Below are 16,458 nucleotides of genomic sequence, written 5' to 3'. Positions count from 1 at the left end.
AATTATGTGGCAGGGGAGGGCCAAATTATGTGGCAGGGTTCACTAAATTATGCATCAAGAAACCACAAATTATGCATCGGATTGAGCCACATTTAGTGATAGTATTACGTCATTCTTTTGGCATTTTTACACGTTAACGTTGGGCAAAGGTTTCCCCATATTATTTCGAGTTTGACACCCATAAATAGCAATAAGCAACTGGAAGGGTAGCAGTGGACCTTTGTAAATGTCCTTCCACGGCACAGCAAGATGCGTCTCATTTTTTTTGTAACTTTGGATCTGTTTGATCAAGAAACATTTTCTTTGTTTAAAATCAAGATTATGTAGATATTGGTGGATTTCGTGGCAAATGAGGCAAATCCATAGCTGTGAGGAAAATGCAGCAGCTGCAAAATTGGGTGGCCCTGGATTTAGGGTCACCGTGCAATCAATCACGAATGAACTCGTCTCTAAGTTTCGATTCAGTATAATTTTTTGTTTCAATTCTTGAGAGACCACACGATTAAAAAAAGCTAATTCGTGTAATAAAAAGGGGTGCTTTCCCGCGAATATGACATCGCTGCCACTCAAAGTAAATACAATGCTAATAATAACTATAAAAGCCGACATCATCAATTTAAAAGCGGGAAATAGGCACGAGAAAAGAGGATGCAATTATTTTTAGGGTCGAACATTGTATATTTATGATTGTGGCCCAGAGGACTCCGCAGACGGTCCTGGCCGGAGCAGAGCGCCCCCGCTGCTGATCCGAGGAAAAGGTAACTTTTTATTTGTTTATTTTATTTATTTATGCGTTTTTATGTAGCGCGGACTTTACCCGAAGGCGTCAGAGCGCTTCACAATAGGAACAGAAAATTACAAATGAACCAAAATTACAAAAGCAGACATTAAGTTACATGAGGTAAAAGTGACAATTGTGAGCAAACAAAATGCATGAGGTAGCAAACGGTGCAATTCAGGAGGAAAAAGTGACAAGTGTGCAGGTTACAAGAGAAACAAAGTACAATTAAAGGTATAATACTGCAATATATGCTAGACACTCAGGCACAAGAACAAACGTTACGTAGGCAAAGGTGGCACTTGTGCAAGTATCAAAAGCAAACAAAATGTGAGAGGTAACTTTTGAAGTTGGAAGTGTGTGTAGAGTATGAATCATCTGATATATAACAAATCTAATAAACAATCGAAATGTATATTAATGTGTTGGGTGTGTGGGTGAAGATCCCTCTTACTGTACGCAATCAGGACAGTTATGTATTCATTAGTTGATACTAAAGTATGGATCAGAAACTGGACCAGCATGGTGTTAGGGGCAGAGCAGGTTCAAGGAGTTTGGGTTTGGGGGGATGGGGGGTGGGAGGGGGGGGGCATGAGTGGGCTACGAAAGGCTTAACTGGTCAGGCATCTGGGAGGGTGAAAAAAGCTCCTAGAAGACCCCTTTAGGGCTCCGTACAGGCACTATGGTGAACTCTATTTAAAACAGAACCTGCCAAAAGGTAGTAAGAAAAAAACACTAAATATTGTCATGAAAGTGAAGCTGCACACCAGTGCACCATAACTTTAAACAAACGAAAAACAGAGATATGTAGGCGCATAATGCGCTATAATCTACGCTTTGAAGTGTGGGGTGACTCTGGAAGTATTATGGAGCTTCCTACAATCCACAGGCCAGCACTCTCTGCACCGCTCGAACCCTGCTCACCTCTGCAGCCCTCGACCCCTGCTCTCCTCTGCAGCCCTCGAACCCTGCTCTCCTCTGCAACCCTCGACCCCTGCTCTCCTCTGCAGCCCTCGAACCCTGCTCACCTCTGCAGCCCTCGACCCCTGCTCACCTCTGCAGCCCCTCGACCCCTGCTCACATCTGCAGCCCTCGAACCCTGCTCTCCTCTGCAACCCTCGACCCCTGCTCACCTCTGCAGCCCTCGACCCCTGCTCACCTCTGCAGCCCTCGACTCCTGCTCACCTCTGCAACCCTCGACCCCTGCTCACCTCTGCAGCCCTCGACCCCTGCTCACCTCTGCAGCCCTCGACTCCTGCTCACCTCTGCAGCCCTCGACCCCTGCTCTCCTCTGCAGCCCTCGAACCCTGCTCTCCTCTGCAGCCCTCGACCTCTGTCACCTCTATAGCTCCTCGACCCCTGCTCACCCCTGCAGCCCTCGACCCCAGGTCACCTCTGCAGCCCTCGACCCCTGGTCACCTCTTTAGCCCCACAACCTCTGCAACCCACGACCTCTGCCCACGTCTGCCGCCCTCAACATCTGCCCATCTCTGCAACCCTCGCACCCTGCTCACCATTGTAGCCCCTGCTCACCTCTGCAGCTCCTAGGTGCCTGCTCAACTCTGCAGGCCTTCAAACCCTGCTCACCTCTGCAGCTCCTCGGTCCCTGATCACCTCCACAGCCCCACAATCTATGCTCACCTCTGCAGCCCCTTGTTCCCTGCTCACCTCTGCAGCCAGTCGATCCTTGGTCACCTCAGCAGCCCCTCGATGCCTGCTCACCTCTGCAGCCCCTCCAGTGGCGTCACTAGGGTTGGTGTCACCCGGTGCGGGAAACTCATGGCGTCACCCCCTCACAACTTACCGGATGGACCATCTCACCCTCTGCCTGCACTATGTCCCCTCTGCCTGCACTATGTCCCATCTGCCTGCACCATCTCCCCTCCGCCTGCACCATCTCACCCCCTGCCTGCACCATCTCACCCTCTGCCTGCACCATCTCACCCTCTGCCTGCACCATCTCCCCTCTGCCTGCACCATCTCCCCTCTGCCTGCACCATCTCCCCTCTGCCTGCACCATCTCTCCCTTTGTCCGCACCATCTCCCCTCAGCCTGCACCATCTCTCCCTCTGCCTGCACCATCTCCCCTCCGCCTGCACCATCTCTCCCTCTGCCTGCACCATCTCCCCTCCACCATCTCTACCTCTGCCTGCACCATCTCTACCTCTGCCTGCACCATCTCTACCTCTGCCTGCACCATCTCTACCTGTCTGCACCATCTCTACCTCTGCCTGCACCATCTCTACCTCTGCCTGCACCATCTCTCCCTCTGCCTGCGCCGTCTCTCCCTCTACCTGCGCCATCTCTACCTGCGCCATCTCTCCCTCCGCCTGTGCCATCTCCCCCTCTGCCTGCACCATCTCCCCCCTGCCTGCACCATCTCCCCCTCTGTCCGCATCATCTCCCCTCCGCCATCTCTCCCCTGTGCCATCTCCCTTCTGCCTGCACCATCTCCCCTCTGCCTGCACCATCTCCCCCTCTGCCTACACCATCTCTCCCTCTGCCTGCACCATCTCACCCTCTGGCTGCACCATCCCTCTCTCTGCCTGCACCATCTACCCCCTCTGCCTGCACCATCTCCCTCTCTGCCTGCACCATCTCCCCCTCTGCCTGCACCGTCTCCCCCTCTGCCTGCACCATCTCCCCTCCGCCTGCACCATCTCCCCCTCTGCCTGCACCGTCTCCCCCTCTGCCTGCACCATCTCCCCTCCGCCTGCACCATTTCACCCTCCGCCTGCACCATCTCACCCTCTGCCTGCACCATCTCACCCTCTGCCTGCACCATCTCTCCCTCTGCCTGCACCATCTCACCCTCTGCCTGCACCATCCCTCCCCCTCTGCCTGCACCATCTCCCCCTCTGCCTGCACCATCTCTCCCTCTGCTTGCACCATCTCCCTCTCTGCCTGCACCATCTCCCCCTCTGCCTGCACCATCTCTCCCTCTGCCTGCACCATCTCCCCTCTGCCTGCACCATCTCTCCCTCTGCCTGCACCATCTCCCCCTCTGCCTGCACCATCTCCCCCTCTGCCTGCACCATCTCTCCCTCTGCCTGCACCATCTATCCCCCTGCCTGCACCACCTCCCCTCCGCCTGCACCATTTCACCCTCCGCCTGCACCATCTCACCCTCTGCCTGCACCATCTCTCCCTCTGCCTGCACAATCTCACCCTCTGCCTGCACCATCCCTCCCCCTCTGCCTGCACCCCACCTCCCCCGCCTGCAGCTCTTTCAACCCTTTCCTCGTCCCCTTCTCCCCCCCTCCCCCCCATGGTTTCCCCCTCACAGTTCTCGGCTCTTAACAAAGTGGCTGAAATAAACTCATTAAATGTGCTTTGCATGCGTGCAATGGCAGTAAAACAATATGAAACTGTTGCCTACGTTCTCACAGGCAGAACGGACAAGATTGCCCTTACAGGTTTTCAGTCTTGACTCATTGGCAGTGGAGTGAATGTTAAAAACGAACATCACTTTGCCTGACGCGCAAAATATATTTGCACCCTCAACTTTCCTATATATTAAAAAAATTTCGTCAACATGGCAGTTATTTTGGGGACTTTTTCTTGTATATAAGATAATAAAGCAGACTTACAGAATGCGTCCTACATCCTTAGCCAACACACCGACATGAACCGCGTTGGTGGAGGGGGGGGGGGATGGAATGTATTTAAAAAAAAAAAAGAGAAAAAAAAAAAAAATGAACCGCGTTGGTTCTGCGCTCCGCTTGAGTCAGGCTTCAGTGGGTTGTGGCACTTATGAAGCATTAATTTAGCAGAGAGTGCATTTTTTTGCCGAATAAAATGCATGCTCTGTTGCGCTATATTAAATTTTTCCAAACAATTATTTCCTACTCATTCTGCGCACATTCCCTTGCACGCAGATAACAAATGGTGCGTCATTCCGCCATTTTATATCCTCATTTATGCATTTCTAAGATGTCAAAAATGTGTTGCATTTTTAATAAGAGAGATGTGTTCATGAGTATGAACGGATGATTCGTGCGTGCGACACTGACAGCATACTTTGAAATAAACACAGAAGACACACTCGCCCTCACCTTCGAGCAGGGCTGTGTTACACAGCGTAACCAGATGGTGTCACCCCATGTGAGGGTGAAACCCGGTGCGGTCCGCACCCCCCTAGTGACGCCACTGAGCCCCTCGATCTCTGCTCACCTCTGCATCTCCTCAATCCCTGCCCACCTCTGCATCTCCTCAATCCCTGCTCACCTCGGCAGCCCCTCAATCCCTGCTCACCTCTGCAGCCCTCAACCCCTGCTCACCTCGGCAACCCCTAGTTCCATGCTCACCTCGGCAGCCCCTCGATCCATGCTCACCTCGGCAGCCCCTCGATCCCTGCTCACCTCGGCAGCCCCTCGATCCCTGCTCACCTCGGCAGCCCCTCGATCCCTGCTCACCTCTGCATCTCCTCAATCCCTGATCACCTTGGCAGCCCCTCGATCCATGCTCACCTCTGCAGCCCCTCGATCCCTGCTCACCTCGGCAGCCCCTCAATCTAAGCTCACCTGTGCAGCCCCTCGATCTATGCTCACCTGTGCAGCCCCTCGATCTATGCTCACCTCTGCAGCCCCTCGATCTATGTTCACCTCTGCAGCCGCGCCTCGAACCCTGCTCACCTGTGCAGCCCCATGATCTATGCTCATCTCTGCAGCCCCACGATCACTGCTTACCTCTGTAGCTCCTCAATGCCTGCTCACCTCTGTAGACCCTCAACCCCTGCTCACCTCTGCAGCCCCAAGATCTACACTCACCTCAGCAGCTGAGCCTTGAACCCTGCTCAACTTTGCAGCCCCTTGACCGCTGCTCACCTCTGTAGCCCCAAGATCTATGCTCACCTCTGCTGCCCCACGATCTATGCTCACCTCTGCAGTCACACAATCTATGCTCACCTCTGCAGCCACACGATCTATGCTCACCTCTGCAGCCACACGATCTATGCTCACCTCTGCCGCCCCAAGATCTATGCTCACCTCTGCAGCCACACGATCTATGCTCACCTCTGCAGCCACACGATCTATGCTCACCTCTGCAGCCACACGATCTATGCTAACCTCTGAAGCCCCTTGTTCCCTGCTCACCTCTGCAGCCCCTCAATCCCTGCCCACCTCTGCATCTTCTCAATCCCTGCTCAGCTCGGCAGCCCCTCGATCCCTGCTCACCTCGGCAGCCCCTCGATCCCTGCCCACCTCGGCAGCCCCTCGATCCATGCTCACCTCTGCAGCCCCTCGATCTATGCTCACCTCTGCAGACCCTCAATCTATGCTCACCTCTGCAGCCCCTCGATCTATGCTCACCTCTGCAGCCCCTCGATCTTTGCTTACCTCTGCAGCCCCTCGATCTCTGCTCACCTCTGCAGCCCCTCGGTCCCTGCTCACCTCGGCAGCCCCTCGATCTCTGCTCACCTCTGCATCTCCTCAATCCCTGATCACCTTGGCAGCCCCTCGATCCATGCTCACCTCTGCAGCCCTCGACCCCTGCTCACCTTGGCAGCCCCTCGATCCATGCTCACCTCTGCAGCCCTCGACCCCTGCTCACCTCGGCAGCCCCTCGATCTATGCTCACTTCTGCAGCCCACAATACCTGCTTACCTCTGCAGCCCTTCAACCCCTGCTCACCTCTGCCACCCCTCAATACCTGCTCATGCCTGCTGCCCCTCGACTCCGGCTCACCTCTGCAGCCCTCGACCCCTGCTCACCTCTGCAGCCCCTTGATCCCTGCTCACCTCTGCTGCCCCTCGACTCCGGCTCACCTCTGCAGCCCCTTGATCCCTGCTCACCTCTGCAGCCCTCGGCCCCTGCTCACCTCTGCAGCCCCTTGATCCCTGCTCACCTCTGCAGCCCCTCGATCCCTGCTCACCTCTGCAGCCCCTTGATCCCTGCTCACCTCTGCAGCCCCTCGATCCCTGCTCACCTCTGCAGCCCCTTGATCCCTGCTCACCTCTGCAGCCCCTCGATCCCTGCTCACCTCTGCAGCCCCTTGATCCCTGCTCACCTCTGCAGCCCCTCGATCCCTGCTCACCTCTGCAGCCCCTTGATCCCTGCTCACCTCCACAGCCCCACAATCCCTTCTTATCTCCGCAGTCCCATGATCCCTGCTCACCTCTGCAGCCATACTATCTCTACACACCTCTTCGGCCACTCGACCCCTGCTCACCTCTGCAGCCCCTTGATCCCTGCTCACCTCTGCAGCCCCTTGATCCCTGCTCACCTCTGCAGCTTCACAATCCCTGCTCACATCTGCAGTCCACAACTCGTGCTCACCTCTACAGACCCTCAATCCTTGATCACGTCTGCAGCTGAACCTCGATCCCTGCTCACCTCTGTGCTCCTCAATCTCTGCTCACCTCTGCAGCCTCACCATCCCTGTTCACCTCTTCTAACCTTCAACTCCTGCTCACCTCTGCAGCCCCTCGATCCCTGCTCACCTCTTCAGCCCATTGATTTCTGGTCACCTCTGCAACCCTTGACCCCTGCTCACCTCGGCAACCTCTCGACCCCTGCTCACCTCTGCGAGCCACACAATCCCTACTCACCTCTGCCCCCTCAAACCCTGCTCACCATTACAGCCCTTCAACGACAGCTCACCTCTCCAGCCCCTCGACCTCTGCCACTCCTTGATCCCTGCTCACCTCTGCCATTCCTTGACCCCTGCTCACCTCTGCAGCCCCTCGACCCCTGCTCACCTCTGCAGCCCCTCGACCCCTGCTCACCTCTGCAGCCCCTCGACCCCTGCTCACCTCTGCAGCCCCTCGACCCCTGCTCACCTCTGCAGCCCCTCAACCCCTGCTCACCTCTGCAGATCCTCGGCCCCTGCTCACCTCTGCAGCCCCTCGACCCCAGCTCGCCTCTGCAGCCCTTTGATCCCTGCTCACCTCTGCAGCCCCTCGACCCCTGCTCACCTCTGCAGCCCCTCGACCCCTGCTCACCTCTGCAGCCCCTCGACCCCTGCTCACCTCTGCAGCCCCTCAACCCCTGCTCACCTCTGCAGATCCTCGGCCCCTGCTCACCTCTGCAGCCCCTCGACCCCAGCTCGCCTCTGCAGCCCTTTGATCCCATCTCACCTCTGCAGCCCCTCTGTCCCTGCTCACCTCTGCAGCCCATCAACCCCTGCTCACTTCGGCAACCCCTCGACCCCTACTCACCTCTGCAGCCCACAATACCTGCTCATGCCTGCTGCCCCTCGACTCCGGCTCACCTCTGCAGCCCCTTGACCCCTGCTCACCTCTGCAGCCCCTCAACCCCTGTTCACCTCTGCAGATCCTCGGCCCCTGCTCACCTCCAAAGCCCCACAATCCCTGCTTATCTCCGTAGTCCCACGATCCCTGCTCACCTTTGCAGCAATACGATCTTACACACCTCTGGGGCCACTGGACCCCTGCTCACCTCTGCAGCTCCATGATCTCTGCTCACCTTTACACCACCTCAACCACTGCTCACCTCTGCAGCTCCTCGAACCCTGCTCATCTCTGCAGCCCTTCGACCCCAGCTCACCTCTGCAGCCCCTCGACCCCTGCTCACCTCTGCAGCCCCTTGATCCCTGCTCACCTCTGCAGATCCTCTGTCCCTGCTCACCTCTGCAGCTCCTCGACCCCTGCTCACCTCTGCAGCCCCTCGACCCCTGCTCACCTCTGCAGCCCCTTGATCCCTGCTCACCTCTGCAGCCCCTTGATCCCTGCTCACCTCTGCAGCCCCTTGATCCCTGCTCACCTCCACAGCCCCACAATCCCTTCTTATCTCCGCAGTCCCATGATCCCTGCTCACCTCTGCAGCCATACTATCTCTACACACCTCTTCGGCCACTCGACCCCTGCTCACCTCTGCAGCCTCTTGATTCCTACTCACCTCTGCAGCTTCACAATCCCAGCTCACATCTGAAACCCCTCGACCCCTGCTTACATCTGCCCATGATCCCTGCTCACCTCTGCAGCCCTTTAAACCCTGCTCACCTCTGCAAACCCTCGATCCCTGCTCACCTCTGCAGCTCCTCGATCTCTGCAGCCACACGATCCTTGCTCACCTCAAAAGCCCGTTGACTCCTGCTCACCTCCGCAGCCGCTCCTCGATCCCAGCTCACATATGCAGTCCACAACTTGTGCTCACCTGTGCAGCCCCTCGATCACGTCTGCAGCTGAGCCTGGATCCCTGCTCACCTCTGCTGCTCCTCAATCTCTGCTCACCTCTGCAGCCCCACCATCCCTGTTCACCTCTTCTAACCTTCAACTCCTGCTCAACCCCTGCTGCTCCTCGATCCCTGCTCACCGCTGCAGCCCCTCAATCCCTGCTCACCTCTGCAGCCCCTCTATCCCAGCTCACTTCTGCAGCCACACGATCCCTATTCACCTCTGCCCCCTCAAACCCTGCTCACCATTACAGCCCTTCAAATCCAGCTCACCTCTGCAGCCTCTTGATCCCTGCTCACCTCTGCAGCTCCTCGATATGCAGCGCTTCAACCCTTGCTCACCTCCGCAGCCCTTGACCCCTGCGGACCTCTACAGCCCTATGACCCCTGCTCACCTCTGCGGCCCCTCGGCCCCTGCTGATCCTCGGTCACTGCTCACCTCTACAGCCCCACAATCCCTGCTTATCTCCGCAGTCCCATGATCCCTGAGGCCATACGATCTCTACACACCTCTGCGGCCAATCGACCCCTGCAACCTCTCGATTCCTACTCACCTCTGCAGCTCCTCAATCCCAGCTCACCTCTGAAACCCCTCCTTACCTCTGCCGATGATCCCTGCTCACCTCTGCAAACCCTCGATCCCAGCTCACCTCTGCAGCTCCTCGCTCTGCTCACCTCTCCAGCCACACGATCCCTGCTCACCTCTGCAGCCCTTCAAACCCTGCTCACCTCTGCAGCTCCTTGATCTCTGCTCACCTCTGCAGCCACACAATCCCTGCTCACCTCTGCAGCCACACAATCCCTGCTCACGTCTGCAGCCCCTTGATCCCTGCTCACCTCTGCAGCCTCACGATCCATGCTCACCTCTGCAGCCACTCAACTCCTGCTCACCTCTGCAGCCCGATGTTCTCTGCTCACCTTTGCAACCCCTCAACCCCTACCCACCCCTGCAGTCACATGATCCCTGCTCACCTCTATAGCCCTTCGACTCCTGCTCACCTCTGCAGCCGAGCCTCGATTCCTGTTCACATCTGCAGATCCTCGATCCCAGCTCACATCTGCAGTCCACAACTCGTGCTCACCTCTGCAGCCCCTCGATCCCTGTCCAATTAGCGAAACTAATAAAACTACTTTTTTGACTCAATTGGCCATTTTATCTTTCACTTCACATTCACAAAACCAGCTCTACAGTAACCTGGCGTTGTAGCACACCAGGGTGGTGAGGTTCCGTGACGATTTTACTTGTGTTTGTAACATTGTCGTAAATACATAATTTTGGTATCAGTGAACCGCAAATGATCCATTTAGTATATCCTGGTGTTTTCGCTATGCTACGAGCAAGAGCACTCCAGTTACAAACACATTTCTGTTCTACCCATGACATCCATCTTAGAACACGGAAGCCATTTTGTATTCCTTGCCCTCACATAGTCAATGGACACGCAATGACCTCTTTTTCATCTAAGGACACGTAGGCTTTACCCGGCGATTCACCTTGCTAGTGACACGTGCACCTTAGGCCAGCAACGCTGTGGCAGCATGACTCGGCAAGAACTGCCTCCCCAGCCTGAGGCCAGTCCTGCTATACTGGTTCTTGTGTTCGTTGGCCTGATCATGATTAGGCGGCCGAAGCTGGTAACCGTGCCCATTTACGACCCACAAACATCTCTTATCCTGTCTTTCTATCTTCTATACCTGGCTCTGCTCCTTTCCTTCTGGGCCTTTATTAGGGGGAGGTAACGAAATTTACGATGAGGCGGTCCGGGTCTCGAATGAGAAATTGACATGGGATTATGATGGAATAGTGGGAACCCCTCATTCGTAATGTTTTGACATCAGATACTGTTGACGATTCCTGTGCAACGCCAAATATTTATTGTTTAAGACACGAATGTCTAGAACTGTGGTAACATGTAAAGAATTTGCCCCGAGCAGAATATTTAGTATATAAGGAACAACCCTCTTTGTACAAATTGAACAGGCTCCTAGACACTGCCCGTGTGCAGTTTCTGTGACTTCTGTGTCCCTGCAGTAATAAACCTTTGGTCTTTGACGCCACCATCGAGAAGCCCGTGTTTCTGTTTGTTTGTGCACCGAGACAGGTTGAACTCCGGGGTCTTCGGGTGTTGTCCCTGACACCTCTGGACGGAACCAAAAAGTCCAGAACTCCAATTGGCGCCCAACGTGGGGCGACGTCATTCGGTACCGGTCCAAAAGCCTGAAGAGTTCGAGGAGCTTCGTGTGAAGATTTCAGAGGGAGGCGCCCCACTTCATCGATCCCGGCATATCGCAAAAGTGGCCCCGACGTTCTCTTCCACGAGGGTTCCCGTTCAGACGGCTGCAGTGGTCCGTTGCCTTGACCGTCGCCCTGTCTTGGACCCGAGGTGCAGTCCTCAGTACGGCGAGACGTGACGGGTTTCTCCTTGGTGACGTCTTCAGTGCCTCAGTTAAGTATTTTGTGAGGGTTGCTCCTGTTTGGATAAACCTTTTGGTTCTCAGTTCAGTTCAGTTCTGTAAGATTATCACTGGTTATTCTGGTTACGATAATCATTCTGTTCAGTTCAGGTATCGATACATTTATCAGTTCTGGTAGGCCTAAGTTCTTGGTTCGAGTGCGCATTTTTTTTCTGTTTGTGTCTCGTTTGTTTTGTGTTCCGGATTATAAAATGGTAAGTCGGAAAAATTGTATGTTGTCTTGTTTCAGTTGCAACAGTGATTCCCAGTTGAAGGACCCGTGTTTGGTTCCTCCGATTGGAACTCCCCTTTATGATCTATATTGCAAATTTGGTGTGGGCCCTATCTCTTATAACGAGGTATGGATCCGCTTCACAGAGAAAGATGGTGTCCTTAGTTGGCCACTGCATGGTAGTTTTGAACCTGAAGTTCTCGATAATCTAGAAAGAAGGTTGTTTAAGAAGAAAGCCCGGCCGGCAATGTTTGATTCTTTCCGTTATTGGCGAAAAGAATCTAAACAGAGAGAAATTAAAAAGCTGAAGAAAGAACAAAAAGAGCAAGAGTTGACTTTAGAACAGTCTGCTAAACAGCTGCAACTCAACGAGTCTGAGAAAGCGATGGAGGTGGCCAATAGAGAGCGTAATTTAGCGATAGACAAGTGCTATCCTGCTTTGCCATCGAGTACGGCTAAGATAGTAGAGGACCCTGAAAAGGATCCCCTGTTGTCTTACTTGTTACGATCACCCCCACCGTATGCACAGGGTGCTACGGCTCCACCTATGCCGAATGTTCAATTACCGGTTGCTGGACAACCTGGTGTCCCTGTTCCCGCTCCCCTGAATCAAGTTCCTGTACCTCCTGTAGTCAATATTAATGTTCCTTCGACAACCCCTCTTCCAGGGTTGCCGGCTTCTTTACCTATGCCTGTGCCGCTCACACCTGCTAGTTCACAAGCTATTTTGCCTGTTACTCCTACTGTTTCTGATCTATCTGTTCCAACTGCTACTCTATTTACTGCTTCTGCTAATATTATGACTCCACTTTCTGTTCGTCGGAGAATCACTGATTCTGTTTCTAATATTCTATCTCCCTTCTATAAAACTCTGATTAAGACTCCTACCTCTGACTCTGTGCAGAGACGTAGTCAGCTTCCCAGTACTGAAGAAAGAGGAATACTAGATTCCACAGCTCTTAGATGGGTTTCAAAAGTTGGAAGATATAATGTACAAGATGTATTAGATACATTTATGCAATGGAATGAACCGACACAACGATATGTGTTCGATGAAATGTGTTCCCTTCTACGTGAGGAATTGGAAGAGAATGACCCTGAATCAAATCTAGGAGAATTAATTAATGTTCAGAAAGAGTTTGCTGCAGGTATGATAGTTGGACACAATATAAAAGAAGCGATGGAACTGGTTCTAAGTTATAGGACCGACTCATCCCTTCGTTCACCGAGAGAGTTAGAGAAACGTAGTACGAAACAAAATCGTCAATACCCAATGAGAGAGGTTCCACCAATTTGGCGTGAAGCTGTGCAAGCTAATGCACCGCTTGGTATTGCAGCCGCTCCGGCCCAATTCCAGAGAGTATGGATACATATTCCATGGAAGCGAGCTGAAGTATTAGCAGTGAAACAGGCCTTGCCAGATCCGCGTAAAAATCCTGCAGGGTACTACAAAGAGTTGGCTCAAACAGTTGACGCTTGTGTATTGAATCTTGCTGACATAGATCTGCTATTTGGTAATGTAGTACCGCAACCAATTTGGGCTAAAATTCGTAAAGAGAATCATCCAGTTGCCCTAGGTGGTGACTGGGCAGCTATAATTGCAGCGGATGGTCAACAAATAGGTGGTTCCAAACCAGAACCCCTAATTGCTAATTTGCCTGGTAGAATAATCGATTTAATGAAAACCTTGATGCCAGCATTACGCGTTAACTGGGACAAATTGTCCGCGTGCAAACAAAAGAAAGACGAAAGCGTCTCCGACTTTTTCACAAGATTCGAAGAGACTTTCGTGGATCATAGTGGTCAGGATATGAGCACAGAAGGAGGCCAGAGATTATTTGTTGATAAATTTGTGCACAATCTGTTGCCAGAACTTAGTGGTAAATTAAAGAATTCTGAAAGTGCGTGGGCTGTCTCTACGACTGCGCAAATACTTGCGACTGCCCAGTACTATGAAAATAGAGATAAAGAAGAGAAGGAAAAATCAGATAAAAAGACGAAAGATTTAAAGACTAAAGTACTTTTACAGCAAGCTTATCCGCCTCGCACGAATCAGACTAGTCTGCAGCAAGGGTCATATCAAAGAACGGATTATAATTTTCAAAGGCCACAATACCAATGGAATCAATGTGCTTATTGCAAAGTGGAAGGTCATTACAAAAATGAGTGTCCAGTTCGAACGCAAAATAATGCTGCGGCTGCTCAGAGAGGTCGTGGTAGTTCTATGCAAAACTCTAGAGGTCGAGGAAGAGGTGCTATGCCTCCGCAGACGAGTGATCGCCCTTCTAATTATTTCGACCAGCGAAATGGACAATCTGCCCAACATAATAGGTCTCCACAGTATCATGTTGAAGACTATTATGAAGCTAGTGAGGAAGTTCAGCAAAGTGAGTACTAGGACAGCCATGGACAAAGAGAGGGAGTAGTATCAGTTCCAGTAGATCAGAGTGGGCCTTATGTCGCAGTAGCAACATCAGGTATAGTCGAACCGTTTCTGTTGGATACTGGTGCAGCAAAAAGTTCTATCATACATGCGAAACTCCCTGGCGCACCTTTGTCTGGCTCAACAAACGTTTCAGTAGGGTTTTCTGGCGCCCCTGTTCACAACCCCGTTTCTGGTCCTTTGTCGATTTCTGTTGGACCCTGCCACTTGAAAGCTCCTCTGATTTTGACGACAGGTTGTAACGAAAATCTGCTTGGTTTAGACTTGTTAAAACGCCTTTATGCGACATTATACTGTTCTCCAGAAGGAGTACAGCTTACGTTGGGTAAAAGTATAATCTCTCCAATGTACTTGTCGATGGATGCGCTCCCACCAGAGCTGCGTTCACTCCCTGATACTCTTTGGGCGACTGGTCCTAATGATGTAGGTCTATTGGAAATTCCACCCTATGTAGTAACTTTGAAAGCAAATGTCAAACTTCCACGAATTCCACAATACAGAATCTCTAGTGAAGGTGAGCGTGCGCTCCTACTGATAGTGCAAGATCTGATTAAGAAAGACGTTATAGAAGAAACTAGAGGTAATGTCTGTAATAGTCCTGTACTGCCTATTTTGAAACGAACTGACCCAACAAAACCTCCAGTATATAGGTTTGTAATTGATCTTAGAGAGGTTAATAAAATTGTGATTCCACAGTTTCCTGTGGTTCCAGACATTACTGCATTATTAACATTGATTCCTGCTACAGCAGCATGGTTTTCGGTTGTCGACTTGAAAAATGCCTTTTTCAGCATTCCGATAGCCGAGGAAAGCAGAGATATCTTCGGTTTCTCTCTAGGAGGACGAAGCTTCAGGTTTAAACGCGCTCCACAAGGCTATTGTGAAAGCCCATCCATTTACAGTCAAGCATTAAAAAGCCAGTTAGATTCCTTCGTACTTCCTCCTGGTTCTGCTTTAATACAATATGTTGATGATCTTCTAGTGGCTGCTGATGACAAGGAAACTTGCAAAACAGCTACGATTTCTTTATTGCATCACTTGTCAGATTTGAATCACAAGGTGTCACCTTCAAAAATGCAATACTGCTGCCAAGAAGTGACCTACCTAGGTCATCTCTTGTCAAAGGAGGGAAGGAAGTTGACCCCAGAGAGAATAAAGGCAATTACACAGATGAATGTTCCTAGCACGCAGAGAGAAGTACGTGCCTTTTTAGGTATTACCTCATATTGTAGGCAATGGATCCCAAATTTTTCTCTTTTAGCAAAACCATTGGTAGCCTTGACTGGGAAAGGTGTTCCGAGTCCGGTACCATGGTCTGCTGAATGTCAGCAGAGTTTTTCTGAATTACGAAATGCACTGTGTTCAGCACCTGTATTGGGTACACCCGACTACAGTAAGCCATTCACGCTCTATGTCCACGAGAGAGAAGGTTGTGCATTGAGTGTTTTGACGCAAAAATTTGGTGATAAACAACGCCCTTGTGCGTATTTTTCATCAACATTAGATCCAGTAGCTAGAGCATTGCCTAGTTGCTTGAGAGCTACAGCCGCAGCTGCAGCCTCCATTCGACAATCTGCTGGTTTAGTAATGAACAACATGCTAGTAGTTATGGTTCCTCATGCTGTAGATACACTCATGAACCGAACCAAGACGCAACACCTTACCAGTGCTAGATTATCAGGTTATGAACTAACACTGTTAGCTAGTCACATTCAGATCAAAAGATGCAATGTATTGAATCCAGCAACATTGTTGCCGACTAGCCAAGAGTCGAGTGATTCCGAACCACACGACTGTTATTTCAAAACTGAGGAAGAAACAAAAGGACGAATTGATCTAAAAAACACTCCGTTATCAGATCCAGATGGAACGTTGTATGTTGATGGGTCTTGCTTCAAATTAGAGAATGGTGATGTGACTGCTGCTTATGCAGTAACGACTTTGAGTACGATTGTGGAGACTGCAAGAGTGAGTCAGAATTCTGCCCAGGCTGCAGAATTGATCGCGCTGACAAGAGCGTGCGTTTTAGCTAAGGGAAAGAGAGTGAATGTGTTCACAGATAGTCAGTACGCGTTCGGCGTGGCCCATAGTTTTGGCCGTTTGTGGAAAGAGAGAGGTTTCATTACGTCCCATGGGACTAAGATTCAACATGGTCAGCTAGTTAATGACTTGTTGGAATCTCTAACCTTGCCGACTGAAGTTGCGATTGTGAAATGCAGTGCTCATAAAGCAATCACGGATGATGTTGGTCGTGGGAATGCTTTTGCCGATGAGACTGCAAAACAGACAGCTAGAAATATGATGAGTAGAATGTATGTTGCAACGTCTGCAAGATGGATTTCTGAGTCTGGAATGTGTGAAGACACAGTGGAAAGCGTGAAAGAAATTCAGAAAGAGGCGACTGAGGAGGAAAAG

General features: G+C 51.8%; 1 protein-coding gene across 2 annotated transcripts in view; it reads left to right on the top strand.

Annotated features, from left to right (window-relative positions):
* The first annotated feature begins 639 nt into the window (after nucleotides 1-639).
* LOC144817753 (sialoadhesin-like) overlaps nucleotides 640-16,458 on the top strand; it is a 358,435-nt gene continuing 342,616 nt past the window's right edge. The window contains exon 1 of one of the 2 annotated variants that reach the window (XM_078674539.1): nucleotides 640-758. The gene's annotated coding sequence lies outside the window, so the exon portion shown is untranslated. The remainder of the gene's footprint in view (nucleotides 759-16,458) is intronic. The other variant, XM_078674540.1, reaches the window with a different exon arrangement.

This window comes from Lissotriton helveticus, chromosome 2_1, assembly GCF_964261635.1.
Source record: "Lissotriton helveticus chromosome 2_1, aLisHel1.1, whole genome shotgun sequence".
NCBI lineage: Eukaryota > Metazoa > Chordata > Amphibia > Caudata > Salamandridae > Lissotriton > Lissotriton helveticus.
Note: the sequence above shows the minus strand (reverse complement) of the source record. Positions and strands in the feature narration are given on the sequence as shown.